The following is a 14745-nucleotide window of genomic DNA, read 5'->3' on the forward strand; positions in this document are numbered from 1 at the left end:
ATACCATACACACAAAGGGTCTTCTTTAGGCCCTTTGCACTCTCTTACCTCAAGGGAGGTTTTTGTGTCAATAAAAAGAAAATATTGCTCCAACATCTCCTTTCCTGACCTTAGCCAGGATTATGCTAGTAGAAAGAGCAGACTTCCACTGGAAGCAGAGGAGGGAAGAAAACCAACCTATACGTTGGGAAAGAGAAGTCAAAGATTCCAGGAATGATGGGAGGAAGAGGTGCCCCCTGAAATCCTCAGTAATAAATGGTTTTGCAGGGTACTTTTGGAAGAACGCTAGGCACTAGGTCTCTGAAGCTAGGCAAAAGCTCCAATAAAGACCCTCATGCCCTGCTTGAGTGAGACTTTTCACATAGGAGGAATTGCATGAGCTTGGATTATAAGGGTGTCATGGTACCCAGACATTTAAAAATCAGAAGGCTTTATCTCATAGCCTAAGCAACACATACACCTCTTGGAGTCTTATGTGACTTTTGAGAAAGAAAGCCTCCGTTAAGATGAGAAACTGAATTTCATCTAATCCCAGTGGATGGAAAGCCAGAGTCAGATTAACTTGATATAAATAAACTAAAATAATTTGAAATTTCTTAGTGAGTGTATAAATGAGGACCCACAACCTGCCCCAAAGTCCTTCTGAAAACATATACTTAACTACCAATGTCATCTAATTCTGTGAAACAGATATCAATTATGTCCCATAAGATGTTCCTGATTATTCCTAAAGGATTGAGTTTTCCAAATCCAAAAATGTCACCCTTTCTCCATCAACTGTAAGATGATGTGAATTGAATGCAATTATGCCTTCATTACTGAGGAATAAGATATGCTATGAATGCATGCAATAGAGCTCACAGATCAGATACTCAAACCCTGCACAGGGAGTGAGCCAAAGTTCCCCAAAGTGGTAACAACTACATTCCTATTTACTCAATTCAAAGGGTTTCAACTAGCTAATCTACAAGCTAATACAGGACATCAGACTGATATTAGCTTAACTTCAACTTGGCAATGCTCCAGTTGTTATGAATCAGCCAGGAAATAAATGAATAAACTCTGAATAACCAAAAGTTAACTAAGGTATATAAGAGCAGGTTTTGAGGTCAGGTAGGCCTGGGCTGAACTCCAGATTCTGCCACTTATTAGGTGCACTTAGTCAAATCACAAAACTTCCTTAAATCTTATCTCTTCAACTTCCTTCTCTACAAACAGGAGTAACATGCTTACCCTAATTTCTGTCCAGGATTTATGAGAGGCCATAAGAGGTGTGAAAACACTTTGTTAATCATAAAATCCTTACAAATATTAGGAACTATTATGGCTTTATTATTTTTCTTACTGTTGTTATTATTTTCCACTAGCCCCTAAGGTCTACCAAAGGTAGCACATGGAGAGTTCCCCGAAACAATAGGCTGATTATGTGGTCCAATATGCTTTTAAAAGGAATAGGTACCATGAAGCCTCTAAATGTATTTATTCATTCATTTATTTAATAAATGTGTATTGAGCACCCCCAGAATTATTCAAATCATTCAATATTCAAAATGTATCCTCATTTACCTCTCACAGTGACCATTAGAAGCTCTTCCTTTGGGTTTATCTTTATGATATTTGGAAAGACATTTAAAATTTGAAAACTTGTTTCTTCATCTGTAAAATTAAGATGGCATTACTTATCCCACAATATAGGTTCAAATGAAATCAAGACTGTGAAAATTCAGTCACCAGTATGGCACTCCAAATGTTCAAGAGTGCTACTGATAAAACTTACCTTAACTACCTAAAAGTCCTAAGATAATGTAGAAATTTAAAAATTATCTTGAATGTACAAGCATTGCACTGAACTGCTGCTCTCTGTAGAATGTTGCTTGTTTATGAAAGTAGTTATTTCCATAAATACTCATAAAGCCTATTCAGTAAGAAAGCATTAAGGAAGTAAAGACATTTGGTATGTTTTAATTTTCTTTTCTAGTCACTAAATGTTTATAATTGTAAGCTGCTTTGCTTTACTGTGATTATGAAATTGCTGCTGACTTATTTGGAAATGTTCCTATAAATGATAGATTTTCCATTTATGAAAACTTGATTATCTAAAAATGAGAAAACAAAATTCAGGCTGTAGATGAATTTCAGGATAAGCTTTTAAAAATAGAATAAATAAATGTGGGTCAACATTTACAAGTTATCAGTCCTTTCTTTTGAGTAATAAACATTTCTTTTTTGAATCCCAAATATAGAAAGCAAATATTACTTACACCAGTTTTGAGTTTTCCTAGGAAAAAAATCACAGAACATTAGGGTTAGAAACAACTTTGATGGTGATCTAGCCACAAAAGTTGGGTTGGGGAGGATAAGATTTAAATCACATCCATTTAAAAAAAATTTAACCAATGAATGAGAAAATTCTATGTAATATTTTCTTTTCCAGTAAAAAAATAGGGTTTTTTTAAATTCACATTGTTCAGAACATAAAGACAGACAATAGGACACTGAATGTGTTTTTAAAACTATAAAATTAAAGGTATATTTCCATCCTGGTCAACAACAAAACATTAACGTTTTTTTGTTTGTTTGTTTGTTTTCCCAAGACAGAGTCTCACTCTGTCGCCCAGGCTGCAGTACAACAGCAGGATCTCAGCTCACTGCAACTTCTGCCTCCTGGGTTCAAATAATTCTCCTGTCTCAGCTTCCCAAGTAGCTGGGATTACAGGCACCTGCCATGACTGGCTAATTCTGTATTTTTATTAGAGATGGGTTTTCACCATGTTGGTAAGGCTGGTCTTGATCTCAGGTGATCCAACTAATTTCTGAATAAAATTATCCAAATTCTCCAACGGCCATCTCCAGAAAGCCCTTCTGTCCTCCAATCCACATTGCTATCTTACTCTAAATTTCTATGTAAGTGTGATACTCATTGTACAAACTTGTACTGAAGTATATACAATTTTCTTTTGCTGTCTATTAGTTTGTGTATGCTTAATTGTGCTTCTACAACTAGTCTACAAGTATATGAGTTGCAATGATGGGGACTGGAGATGGTGTGGTAGAGACTGCTACTGATCACCAGAAATTCATTTCTTGTTCTACCTGGGCACACAAATAAACTGTATTTCTCATTCCATTTGTGTCCATATGACTAGTTATCATTAATGTATTATAAGATGAAATGATATACAATATTTCTAGTTTAAAGCTTTTAAGAAGTAGATTTATCACCTCTTCTAATTATTCTCCTTATACCATTTATGATGACAAAGACAGGGGAGGCACTGAGATGGAAAATGGAAGAAGACTAGAACCCTGAATCATCATGTAGAATGAATACTTACCTGCCTTGGACTGTTATATGAGCAAGAAATAACTTTTGCTTATATTTGCACCATTATGTATTGTGGAATGTATTTGTTACAGAAGTCAAGCCTATGTAAACAAATGCAGATACGGTTATTTAAAGTTGGATTTTCTCTTAACAAAATTCTCAAATGTGTGTCCACAGCTTAGCTATAAGGCAGTGTGAAAATGGATCTAGTGGGCTGGAAAAATTATGTTATAAAGTAAAACTGTCAACATTGAGAACTTGGAAGAAAACCATGGACCTAATTGAACTTGCAACTCTAGTAGACATGATTTTAAAATATATATTAATACATGTTGGTTGTTCCTTGCTAGTAATAATTAGATTAGATAATAATAGACCAGTTTTCAAGAAAAATTAAAGGGAATAGAGCAAATGCAAGATATTCAGGCATAGCAGGTTTGAAAACTCAGCTAACTTTGGACCTCAAAAGGTATGAAACAAGAATGCCCCAAGCTGCTGAAGGCAAATGAATTATTCTGTGAATTGAGGAGAGACTTTGAAATGGGTAGGGAATCATTCAGAAACATGGTAAAGTAGCCATATAGAACTAATTTTAAGTCATGTTTACTTCTGCAATTTTAAAGAAATTTCCATCCTTCCATTAAGGCTGCTACACACACACACACACACACACACACACGCACGCACACACACAGAAATACACAGTACTGTGTACGACTGTGTACATTTTCTTGGAGATGTAAAGAAAAGTTAAATTCCATAACAGGTGTGACATAAAGCAGAAATAAAATACCAGGTAACCAAGAACCCTAACAAAGGAGGAACTGAAAGTCAAAGTGATCATAAAGCATAAGTACCCACATATAAGAAGATATATAGAGAAGTATAGAATATGGTTCTTGGGTTGATACCTGGGGTATACAAGCAACCTCTATCCATGGTAAAGATTCCTGCATTACATTTAACAAGTGTTCACTAACAATGCTAAGCTCTGTGTTTGAGCCTCACGATTTGTAAAATGAATGAGATTTAGCATCTGAATCACAAGGCAAGATGCATCAACAAACAAATACAAAAGTGATTGATAATGAAAAGCTTAGAAGCAATGGAAGCTATTCACTTAAACAAACTATGGTTTCACAAGCAATGAAGCTAGTCACTTAAACTGACCTAGGGCTTCAGAGAAGGCTTCCTGGTTAGATAACTGAGCTATCTTGAAGAATAAATGCAAATAAGCCAGAGAAAGAAAGGTAGGAATGGCTTTTAAGACAAAGAAAATCATATAAGCTAAAGCTAGGAAGCATAAAATTACACCACAGATGTAGAGAACTAAAACCGTGTAAATATAGTCTAAAACTAAGGCATAGAGGGTAAGAAAAATGTCTGCAAAGGTTGGTAGCGGGTAAAGTCATGAAAAGTGCTAAATGCTATGATAAGATGATCAAGCTTCATATCATAAATAATGAGGATGCACTGAAGATTCTTTCCTGATTTATTCTCTTCTGAATCTGAGCTATTGCTATTTTTTGGTTCGCTCCTGTTGATTTTGACTCCATACTACTCTATAGATTTTTCTTTCTGCACTCATAATACGGCCTCTTTTATTTGCTCTGCCTGTAAGTAACCAGCCTGATAAATCACCCAACCTCTTACAGCTTTGTAGCAATCCCTATATAGAATATAGTGAGCAACTCAATACATTGTTTTCAAAACAATGAATGGTGCTAAGTGACTCTATTTTCTTTACTGATTAAAAAAAACTGTCATTTTCTTTCATTTTTCTAAATAATATGCCCTCTTCTGTGATGTATTTTAAAGCATACATGATTTTCTGCATCATGCACTAAACAATCATGGGTCTTATTTCTATTCTATGAATACAGGAAGAAGAAGGAATAGGAGACAAGAAGGAGGAGAAGAAAGAGGACAAAAAAATTTATGTTGTTGACATTTATCAAGTGCATACTATGTAATAGGCATTTGATACCTCACCTTATGTAATTTTCACAAACGTTGTACAAAACAGTTCATTATTCTACATATTTTAAAATAAGAAAACAGAAATTCAGAAAGTCTAAATGTGATGGATAAATTGTATATGTGAATTTGGCTGGGTCACCATGCCCAGATATGTGATCAAATCTTTACTCTGGGTGTTTCTCTGATGGTGTTTTTGGATGAATTAACATTGAAATCAACAGATTTTGAGTAAAGCAGATTGTCCTCTATAATATTGGTAGACTTCATCCAATCAACTGAAGGCTTGAATAGAACAAAAGACTGATCTCCTTGAGTAACAGGAAATTCTGCCAGCAGATAGCCTTCAGACCAACTGCAGCTTTGGCTCTTTCCTGGATCTCTAACCTGCTGGCCCATTCTGCAGATTTTGGATTTGCCACCGTTCATAAACATGTGAGCCAATTCCTTAAAAGAAATCTTCACACATACACACACACACACACACACACACACACACCTTTTTGGTCCTGTTTCTCTGAAGAACCCTAATACACTAAATAACTCAAACAAAGGCACTAAGAGAGAAAACTATAAAACCAAAACTCACAACCATAACTGTTTGTTTCCAAAGCTAGGATTCCACTAGCTGCATGATTTCTCATAAAATAACTTCAAACACTAATATATTAAAAATGAAAACTAATTTACATAATGTTTTAAAACTATTTCAATATTGTATTGTGTAAATTGATGTTAAAAACCCTGTTTTTTTCTCTGTGTTGGAGCACTCTTCAGGAAAAATTTTAAAAATTAATAAAAAACAAAAACCCTCTGTAATTGAAGTTTAGTGCACAGAAAAGTTTAAAAAAAAAAAAGCAAAACATATTGGGAAAGAATTAACTAGTACATATGGGTATGAGCATTTGCTTCTAAATGTGGCAATGAAATCTGCCCTATGAGACATTCTTGCAACACATTTGTTTTAAACAAGTATGTTCTGCCATATTTAAGGGACATTTCAAATACAAACCTTCTGTGATAGATATGTAAATTATGAACAGAGTGACAAATTGAAGATGAAGATGAAGGCATCCAGCCAAGTTAATCCATCTACACTTGGCCCTTTAGAATATCTAATGGCTAAATATCAGAATGAGTTGATGACAAAGCAAGGAACCATATCAGCTTTTCATGATCTCATCTTATCTAATAACTCTATGCCTGTATAGATAAAGAAAGCAGAAATAAAAGAAGTGAATACTATAGAAAATTGTTTTTACTCATCCATGAAAGCATAAGGGCTTTAGGGTGAGTATAAACTTGCCAATAATTATTAGGACCCATTATTTTATTTTTAAATAATTGTCATTTATTCATTTATCCATGAATGTTTTGCATACCTATTAATAGCTAGCCATTGTAAGAAAAGAAAAGAAAAGAAATCATGGTTCCTTCCCTCAAGAAGCTTCTGCTTGCAGGCCCAGTGAAAAGCTATGTTTCACAAAAGAAATACTACTAAAACTGGAAGAAGGGAAAGCTATATACAGCTGCAGAGATCATAGAAGAAAGTAAGTTTGGGGATAGACATTGATGCTATAGTTCAATTAAAATGAAAAAAAAAATACCACAATATTGATTCTTCCTAACCATGAGCATGGAATGTTTTTCCATCTGTTTGTATCATCTCTTATTTCCTTAAGCAGTGGTTTGTAGTTCTCCTTGAACAGTTCCTTCACATCCCTTTTAGTTGTATTCCTAGGTATTTTATTCTCTTTGCAGCAATTGTAAATGGGCGTTTACTCATGATTTGGTTCTCTATTATTGGTGTATAGGAATGCTTTCAATTTTTGCACATTGATTTTGCATCCTGAGACTTTGTTGAAGTTGCTTATCATCTTAAGGAGATTTGGGGCTGATATGATGGGGTTTTCTAAATATACAATAATATCATCTGCAAACAGGGACAACTTGACATCCTCTCTTCCTGTTCAAAGACACTTTATTTCCTTCTCTTGTCTGATGGCCCTAGCCAGCATTTCCAATACTGTGTTGAATAGGAGTGGTGAGAGAGCACAATCATCTTGTGTCAGTTTTCAAAGGGAATGCCTCCAGTTTTTCACAAACCTGACAAAAACAAGCAATGGGGTAAGGATTTCCTATTTAATAAATTGTGTTGGGAAAACTGGCTAACCATATGCAGAAAGCTGAAACTGAATCCCTTCCTTACACGTTATATAAAATTTAACTCTAGAGGGATTATAGATTTAAACATGAGGCCTAACACCATAAAAACTCTAAAAGAAAACCTAGGCAATATCATCCAGGACATAAGCATGGGCAAGGACTTCATGATTAAAACACCAAAAGCAATGGCAACAAAAGCCAAAATAGAAAAATGGGATCTAATTAAACTTAAAAGCTTCTGCACAGCAAAAGAAACTATCAATAGACTGAACCGGCAACCAACAGAATGGGAAAACATTTTTGCAATCTACCCATCTGACAAAGGGCTAATATCCAGAATCTACAGAGAACTTAAACAAATTTACAAGAAAAAAAAAAAACTCCATCAAAAAGTGGGCAAAGGATATGAACAGACATTTTTCAAAAGAAGACATTTATGCAGCCAACAAACATATGAAAAAAAGCTCATTATAACTGGTCATTAGAGAAATGCAAATCAAAGCCATGAGATACCACCTCACACCAGTTAGAATGGCAATCATTAAAAAATTAAGAGATAACAGATGCTGTAGATGATGTGGAGAAATAGGAATGCTTTCACACTGTTGGTGGGAGTGTAAATTAATTCAACCATTGTGGAAAGCAGTGTGGCAATTCCTCAAGGATCTAAAAATAAACATTCCATTTGACCCAGCAATCCCATTCTGGGTATATACCCAAAGGGTTATAAATCATTCTATTATAAAGATGTATGCACACAAATGTTTATTGTGGCACTGTTCACAATAGCAAAGACTTGGAACCAACCCAAATGCCCATCAATGATAGACTGGATAAAGAAAATGTGGCACATATATACCATGGAATACTATGCAGCCATAAAAAAGAATAAGTTCATGTCCTTTGCAGGGACATAGATGAAGGTGGAAACCAGCATTCTCACCAAACTGACACAAGAACAGAAAATCAAACACCGCATGTTCTCACTCATATGAGGTTATTGAACAATGAGAGCACACAGACACAGGGAGGAGAACAACGCACACTGGGGCCTGGGGGGACAGGGGACTAGGGGAGAAATAGTGGGGGTTGGAAGATTGGGGAGGGATAGCATTAGGAGAAATACCTAATGTAGATGATGGGGCGATGGATGCAGCAAACCACCACTATGGCACGTGTATACCTATGTAACAAACCTGCACGATCTGTATATATACCCCAGAACTTAGAGTATAATAAATAAATAAATAAATAACATACCAAACAAAGAGTATCATACTTAATGTAAAAACAATTCAGATTTGATATTGGTTAGTAGAAGAGGAATAAAAATGCATACATCATTATGAATTGTCAATAGGGTTGCTTTCATTTGGGTCAAAAACTTTTCAGACTATTCCAATGATTTGTTGCCTCTGAAAGATCACAGTACTTAAACAGATATGTGGTATATCTGTAGCATTAAAATTTTGTAGAACTGTGTGACTAGGAAAAAATATCCAAAAAATAGACTAATAATGAAAAATGAGTGAGAAACATTAAGATAGAGTAACAGGATTTAATAAGCAAATAGATGGGGTGGCAAAGAAAAGCAAAAGATGATGCCACATGACTAGAAAATTATTAGAATTTTTGAAATTAAAAAAAGTTTTAAGGTCCAAGGGCTCTTTTGTTTTCAAGTTAAAACATACGTTTGGTTTGATGAATGATCCATTTTAAAATACCAATAGACATCTAGCTATAGACACAATCATATATTTTAAAATATAGAATCACTACCTTGAAGAGAGTTCAAAACTGATGATACTTTCCAAGGCAGGGTTACTCAAAATTTGGTTCATGGATTGGTGTCGGTCTGTACTTTGTTTGTTATACATTGCTATCAAGTAAGTACAGTAGAATACTTTTACAGTCATTTGACATCCAAACTTATGATTAGGGTACTTATCTAGTTGAATAGAGTTTTGTAAATCAATCTGGATATTGACAAACTCATGTGGCAAATTGCACATGGCATGAGCATCATATAAGTCATGCACAGTAGGACCACATGGAGAGCCATGACAGACTGGGAGAAGTAAAATTGCTTCTTGACCAAACATAGTTCTGGGGAGCATTTTACCAGGGCTTAATTAAATAGAGATTATTACTTAATGAAACTGTATTCCATCGTTTCTAAGAGAGCAGGGAAACTAGTAAAGTGTCTAACAGAGTAAGTACTCAATAAATCAAACAAGCTTCTAATTTTTAGATAAAATGTTATGTGTGCATAATTACATTTTTCTTGAAGAGAGTTCATAGCTTTCATCAGATTCTTAGGAACAGATGCCTGTTACCTAAGAAAGGCTAGTAACCACTGGAGAAAAAAAACACTCATTACTACTATTATCTGCACCTTCAGTATCTGCACATAATTTCTTTCATCCATTTAACAAACAATTATTGAATGCCTACTCTATGTTAGGCTCTGGAGATAGAGCAAATAGACAAAGTACCTATACTTATTGTAAAAAAGGCAAGTAAACAAATAAATAATTACCGCATGAAAACAAAATGCTATAATAGAGAAATTGGATAGCTGCTTTTGATTATCACAGAAGACCTCTGTAAGGAAGCAATATTTAAGCTGAAATCTGAATGCCAAGAAGTAAAGATGGTGATGGGAAGTGGTGAGAATTCTAGAAAAATAAATGGCTGGATCAAACAGCCTAAAGAAAAAATATGGGCTGCTCTGGAAAGTGGCAGAAAGTCACTGCAGCTATAGCATTATTAGGAAGAGTAAGAATGGCATGAGGGGAAGTCAGAAAAGCAGTCAAGGGCCAGACCAAGTAGTCACTGATCATTTTGTAGTAAGGATGAGGAGTCTGCATTATATTTCTACTCTGATGGGAAGCCAAATAAGGTATAAAATAGGGAAAGAATGAGATGTGATTTGAATTTTAAAGAATCTCTCTAGGTACTGCATAAAAAATAGATAAGTGAAGAGAAGAAACTTGAGTGAAAAGGAGCAAGGAGAACATATGGTGATTGTTTGAATAAGGGAGGCAGACAGAAAATAAATTAATGAATTCAGGATATATAATAAGCACAATAATGATTCTTAACAGATAGATGGATGGAACAGTTAGGAGTTATTAAATATGTGCTCAAGATTTATAAAAATTAAAAATAGGTAAGCTGAACCTCGGAAAATGCCTTATGGGTCATGTGTAGAGGAAAACAAAATAGGTCAGTCAGAAACAGAAGATGTTGTAATCACACTTGCTAGGGGAAGACAGCATCAAAACGTAAGAGTGATCATTAGAAATGTCCTGTTGCACAGGAATCAAATCTAAGACAAAACTATCAAATTATTTGAGTATGCCCCTGGCCACCCTTCAAACACCAATCTTGCTGTAGTAGCGAGGATATAAATCAGACCATAAAAATAAAAATGTAATGGTATATAGTAACATTTCCACTTTTATGGAAATCTTCCCTAAATTATCTTGTACATAATTAAATCTATTATTATTATTATTATACTTTAAGTTCTGGGATAGATGTGCAGAACGTGCAGGTTTGTTACATAGGTATACACATGCCATTGTGGTTTGCTGCACCCATCAACCAGTCATCTACATTAGGTACTTCTCCTAATGCTATCCCTCCCCAAGACCCCTACTACCTGACAGGCCCTGGTGTCTGATGTTCCCCTCCCTGTGTCCACGTGTTCCCATTGTTCAACTCCCACTTATGAGTGAAAACATGCAGTTTGGTTTTCTGTTCCAGGGTTAGTTTGCTAAGAATGAGGTTTACAGATTCATCCATGTCCCCGGAAAAAAACATGAATTCATTCTTTTTAATGGTTGCATAGTATTCCATGGTATATATGTGCTACATTTTCATTCTCCAGTCTATCATTGATGGGCATTTGGTTTGGTTCCAAATCTTTGCTATTGTGAATAGTGCTGCATAAAACATATGTGTACATGTTTCTTTATAGTAGAATGATTTATAATCCTTTGGGTATACACCCAATAATGGGATTGCTAAGTCAAATGGTATTCCTGGTTCTAGGTCCTTGAAAAATCACCACACTGTCTTCCACAATGGTTTAACTAATTTACACTCCCACAAACACTGTATAAGCATTCCTATTTCTCTAGATCCTCTCCAGCATCTGCTGTTCCCTGATTTTTTAGTGATCACCATTCTAACTGGTGTGAAATGGTATTACATTGTGGTTTTGATTTGCATTCCTTTATTTATTTATTTATTTACTTACTTATTTTTTTTGAGACGGAGTTTTGCTCCTTACCCAGGCTGGAGTGCAATGGCGCAATCTCGGCTCACGGCAACCTCCACCTCCTGGGTTCAGGCAATTCTCCTGCCTCAGCCTCCTGAGTAGCTGGGATTACAGGCACACGCCACCATGCCCACCTAACATTTTGTATTTTTAGTAGAGACAGGGTTTCACCATGTTGACCAGTATGGTCTCGATCTCTTGACCTCGTGATCCACCCGCCTCAGCCTCTCAAAGTGCTGGGATTACAGGCGTGAGCCACTGTGCCCGGCCCTGCATTCCTTTAATGACCAGTGATAACTAGCTTTTTTTCATACATTTGTTGGGTGCATAAATTTTTTTTTTGAGAACTGTCTATTCATATCCTTTGCCCACTTTTTGATGGGGTTGTTTCTTTGTCTTTCCTGTAAATTCCAGATATTAACCCTCTATCAGATGGATAGATTATAAAATTTTTCTCCTATCTATAGGTTGCCTGTTCACTCTGATGATAGTTTCATTTGCTGTGCAAATGCTCTTTAGTTGTTTAATTAGATCCCATTTGTCAATTTTGGTTTTGGTGTTTTAGTCAAAAAGTCTTTGCCCATGCTGAATTCTATTGCCTAGATTTTCCTCTAGTGATTTTATGGTTTTAGGTCTTACATTTAAGTCTTTAATCCTTCTTAAGTTAATTTTTGTAAGTTGTAAGGAAGGGGTCCAGTTTCAGTTTTCTGCATATGGCTAGCCAGTTTTCCCAACACCGTTTATTGAATAGGAATCCTTTCCCCATTGCTTGTTTCTGTCATATTATTCAAAGATCAGATGGTTGTCGATGTGTGGTGTTATTTCTGAGGTTTCTGTTCTGTTCCATTGGTCTGTATATCTGTTTGGTACCATCACCATGCTGTTTTGGTTACTGGAGCCTTGTAGTATAGTCTGTAGTCAGGTAGCATGACACCTCCAGCTTTGTTCTTTTTACTTAGGATTGTTTAGGCTATAAGGGCTCTTCTTTAGTTCTATTTAAAAATAATTCTGTCGAATTAAGCAAAGAAAGTCATTGGTAGCTTGATAAGAATAGCATTGAATCTATAAATTATTTTGGGCAATATGGCCATTTTCACAATATTGATTCTTCCTATCCATGAGCATGGAAGGTTTTTTTTTTTTCCTTTTGTTTGTGTCCTCTCTTATTTCCTTGAGCAATGGTTTGTAGTTCTCCTTGAAGAGGCCCTTCACATCCCTTGTAAGTTGTATTCCCAAGTATTTCATTCTCTTTGAAGCAACTGTGAATGGGAGTTCACTCATGATTTAGCTCTCTTTATTATTCTTCCACAGGAATGCTTGTAATTTTTGCACATTGACCCTTTATCCTGAGACTTTGCTGAAGTTGTTTATCAGCTTAAGGAGTTTTGGGGCTGAAATGATGGGGTTTTCTAAATATACAATCATGTTGTCTGCAAAAATAGAAAATTTGACTTCCTCCCTTCCTATTTGAATACCTTTATTTCTTTCTCTTTCCTGATTACCCTGGCCAGAACTTCGAATATTATGTTGAATAGGAGTGGTGAGAGGGCATCCTTGTCTTGTGCCAGTTTTCAAAGGGAATGTTTCCAGTTTTTGCAAATTCAATATTATATTAGCTGTGGGTGTGTCATGAATAGCTCTTAATATTTGGGGATGGGTTCCATCAATGCCTAGTTTATTGAGAGTTTTTAGCGTGAAGTGGTGCTGAATTTTATCTAGGCCCTTTTCTATATCCTTTGAGATAATCATGTGGTTTTTGTCATTGGTTCTGTCTATGTGATGGATTGCATTTATTGATTTGCATATGTTGAACCAGCCTTGCATCCCAGGGATGAAGCTGACTTGATCGTGGCAGGTAAGCTTTTGATGTGTTGCTGGATTTGGTTTGCCATTATTTGATTGAGAATTTTGGCATCAATGTTCATCAGGGATATTAGCCTGAAATTGCATTTTTTTTTGTTGTGTCTCTGCCAGGTTTTGGTATCAGGATGATGCTGGCCTCATGAAATGAGTTAGGAATGAGTCCCTCTTTTTCTGTTGTGTGGAATAGTTTCAGAAGGAATGATACAGCTCCTCTTTGTACCTCTGGTAGAATTCAGCTGTGAACCCATCTGGTCCCGACTTTTTTTGGTTAGTAGGCTATTAATTACTGCCTCAACTTCAGAACTTGTTATTAGTCTATTGAGGGATTCCACTTATTCCTGGTTTAGTCTTGGGAGGATGGATGTGTCCAGGAATTTATCCATTTATTCTAGATTTTCTACTTTATTTGCATAGAGATGTTGATAGTATTCTCTGATGATAGTTTGTATTTCTGTGGGATCATTGGTGATAACCCCTTTATCATTTTTTATTGTGTCTATTTGATTCTTCTCTCTTTTCTTCTTTATTAGTCTAACTAGTGGTCAATCTATTTTGTTAATCTTTTCAAAAAACCAGCTCCTGGATTCATTGATTTTTTTTAAGGATTTTCTGTGTCTCTATCTTCGTCAGTTATGCTCTGATATTACTTATTTTCTGTCTTCTGCTAGCTTCTGAGTTTGTTTGCTCTTGTTTCTCTAATTCTTTAATTGTGATGTTAGGATGTTGATTTTAGATATTTCCTGCTTTCTCCTGCGGGCATTTAGTGCTATAAATTTTCCTCTAAACAATCCTTTAGCTGTGTCCCAAAGATTCTCATACATTGTGTACTTGTTCTCATTGGTTTTAAAGGAACTTTTTTATTTCTACCTTCATTTTGTTACCCAGTAGTCATTCAGAAGCAGGTTGTTCAGTTTCCATGTATTTGTGCAGTTTTGAGTGAGTTTCTTAACTCTTAGTCTACGTTTATTGCACTGTGGTCTGAAAGATTGTTTGTTATGATTTCCATTCTTTTGCATTTACTTAGGAGTGTTTTACTTCCAATTATGTGGTCAGTTTTAGAATAAGTGCAATATGGTGCTGAGAAGAATGTATATTCTGCTGATTTGGGGTGAGGAGTTCTGTAGAT

At 35.5% G+C, this 14745-nt stretch overlaps 1 protein-coding gene across 18 annotated transcripts in view; it reads right to left on the reverse strand.

Moving 5' to 3' along the window:
• Positions 1-14745, reverse strand: part of LOC100393071 (BEN domain-containing protein 5) — a 1596666-nt gene that overhangs the window by 1416204 nt on the left and 165717 nt on the right. The gene's annotated exons all lie outside the window — the stretch shown is intronic.

Source organism: Callithrix jacchus, chromosome 7 (genome assembly GCF_049354715.1).
Source record: "Callithrix jacchus isolate 240 chromosome 7, calJac240_pri, whole genome shotgun sequence".
Taxonomy (NCBI): domain Eukaryota; kingdom Metazoa; phylum Chordata; class Mammalia; order Primates; family Cebidae; genus Callithrix; species Callithrix jacchus.